We start from the raw sequence: 3,285 nt of genomic DNA, 5'->3' as shown, positions 1-3,285 counted from the left end.
TGTCGCACGCCGGCGTCGCATGCCTAAAACAGCCGACCTACAAGCTCACAACGCGTGTCGCATCTGCTATTTTAGGCACGCGACAGAGCTTTAGTCCAACGTGAATACCAAGCCTTGTTCTGTCCTTGCCACTATAGTCACTGGCTGTCTTTTTGATCCAGCAGGCATGCATGTGTAATGCACATACATGTAAGCACACACCTACAGAATGTGTGAACAGAACACACACGCACACACATGCATGCACGCACACATATTAATGTGTGTGCACGTGCAGGCAGGCACACGCACACAGGCAGGCAGGCTGGCACGGCTGCATTCTATCCAGATGAAGGTTATTTATGTGGATGGAAACTTGTAAGGTACTTGTAATGTCTACATTCATATGACTTGACATGTACCTTATATGCTTCCATACCTTGTTGCCTCATGGAAAAAGTATGTCATACAGCATTACATTATATAATCAAAGAACACGACGCCCTCACATTTTTAAAACTCTGCGTGTTCATTCCATTCAAATGTTTTTGTCTTATGCTATTATTGACTTTGCTTTGATTTTGCTGTTTTTATGCTCTATAAAAAGTGTATTATTATTATATTATGCAAAAATCGCAATCTTGTTGACATTTTCTCTCCTTTTTTTCCATCTATTTTTGAGCTTTTCCACCTTTTCCCACGACTGCTGAAGTGACCAGACCAACCTGTAATGAGTGTGACGTGACAACAGACCAGGGCCTCCCCCTGCCCGCCCACTGCCTTTGACAGCACGCCCAGGCCGGCACAAACCCCTGTTTTCCACAGTGGTGGCCATGGGGACTCGCCCTGCCAGCCTGACACATAATCTCGTTGAGAGAATAAAGTGAAACTTAATTTCTCACTTAATCTGCTGTAGTGTGTGTGACATCCTCCTGTCATTTGGTCACATTTTAATGCACTGGCTCAAACTTTGCAAGTGGAATCTCTGGAATGGAGCCCATACTTCATTGTGGTCAATGGAGTATGTGCATGTGCACGTGCACACACACACGCAGGAGCACACGCACGGACACACACACACACACGCACGCACACGCACGCACGCACGCACGCACGCACACACACACACACACACACACTCACACACGCACGCACGCACGCACGCACGCACGAACAAACACACACACACACACACACACACACACACACACACACACACACACACACACACACACACACACACACACACACACACACACACACGCATACATACAGTACGTACATGTGACAGTCAGGGAGAGATTGTGTCATTGTTATTCTTCTAGAAAGGCAATGAGCTCAGGCCACAGTCATGCTGTGTAGTTAAAATAGGCAGGTTGCGTTCAAACGCTCTGCTTGAAGTACAATAGCAACTTCCTCCCTCTGTCCTTCTGTATGATGGTTCCCAGGAATGTATAGAGGGAGCTTTTCCTTGCCTTCTCTCTCTCTCTCTCTCTCTCTCTCTCTCACTTACGCACTAACCCAAAAATAAGTAACTGCAGCAGCCGATGTGTATGTGGCCTTGCACTTTGTGTACAGCATGCGTGCGCGTGCATGTGTGCGCGTGTATGTGCGTGTATTTGTGTGTGTGTGTGTGTGTGTGTGTGTGTGTGTGAGTGTGTGTGAGTGTGTGCGTGTGCCATTCCCAAGCTAGTCTCATATGGGCAAAATAAAACAAAAACATAGCAGATCTACTGTACAAGCTCAAAACGCGCCGCATTGCGCCGCAGCAATTCTTGCTATAATTTTGTGTGACATTGTAGTATGATGAAGTAGCGCATTAATTAGGTTTTTAAGTTAAAAGATGGAGGTTTCTACCCGACAGCAGTGATTTGCTGTAACAACATGCAGATACATATAGGATGTTAGCTGAACCAAGACGACACTCCCCAATAACGTTGACGTGGGTTTTCGAGGACGAGCGGCTTGGGAATGGCGTACGCACGTCTGAAATGTAATATTATAGTCTGGTTTCCAAGGCCTGGTGAACAAAAGTAATATGGAATACAATTAGATATGACAGTTATCCTGCACTGGGTAAAGTAAAACATGCATGCGCTTCCAACAGAACATCCATTTTGTGTGTCATGAAGTTCTGAATCCAAACAGGCATTAAAAAACAATGCATTAGAGTGCATCGCGAGAGAGATTATTGTGCTTTCGCTGCTGATGCGTGCAATTAAAAATCCTGCGTTCAAATGAGATAATTCAACCAAGCTGACAAGAGAATCCTCTGTGGTTAAACGCTTCTCTCATTTCGGTCGAATCGCGAGGAAATTCCTTCTTCCTGACTCGATTCAAATAAAAGGGATTTCAACTCCACGACCTCGACCCTGCACTGAGCCAACAGAGAACTACAAAGCCCTCTGCACTGAGCCAACAGAGAACTACAAAGCCCTGCTGCTCAAAGCCCTATTCAGCCTTTACACGGAATTCCCCATTGTGGCTCGTCCCGTGGCACAATATGAGGATAATTCCACGTGTCTTAAGTCCTTTATGTGTGCACAAGGCACCGCTGAAAGGCGGTTAACTACCTATGAAAATCCCATCTAGTCCGTCTCTCACCGTCAGAAGATGTTAAGTTGTCATTTAGGGGCCCCCGGTAAGGACATTCCCGTCAGCACTCCACTTGACTGACTGTGCAACGAAGGAATCCGTGAGAAGAAGACCCAAGCACAGTCCACGGTGAGCCCCCACAGAGAGAGAGTTTCAACATAACATCACGGACATGAATGCCTGTTGACAGTGCAGTGTCAATGAGAAATGATCATTTTACATGCATGTTTGTTTTCACAACCTTTTGGGCATGACTGAGAAGTCAACCTCCCATGTTCAGTGGAAGGTGTTTTCACCGCTAAAACACTGTTTTTCATTCGGATTCTTTTTGTCCATAATTTGGCAATCGTAGAGAAAGACAAAATATATGCGTCACCCGGCCTGGCCCCACTTTAGTTCACTTCACATCACGCATCATCGCATAGTGACGTGACAGATTGTAAGCTTGACTGCATTATTCGGTATGCGCAAGAACCACTCCAGTGATTCATGATAAAAGAAAGTAATAATAAAATACCATTTCAAATAGTGTACCAAAAGTGCAGGTGCTTTTTGAACAGCACATGGTTACAGTTGACTCACTCTACTAAATTAAATGATATATTTGCCAAATTGTGCATCTTGGTTTGTATTTGTATACACACACACACACACACACACACACACACACACACACACACACACACACACACACACACACACACACACACA

The sequence above is a fragment of the Protomyctophum parallelum genome, assembly GCF_964188405.1.
Source record: "Protomyctophum parallelum genome assembly, chromosome: 6".
In the NCBI taxonomy this organism is placed as follows: domain Eukaryota; kingdom Metazoa; phylum Chordata; class Actinopteri; order Myctophiformes; family Myctophidae; genus Protomyctophum; species Protomyctophum parallelum.
The sequence above is the reverse complement of the archived record's forward strand: the minus strand, read 5'-3'. Positions refer to the sequence as shown.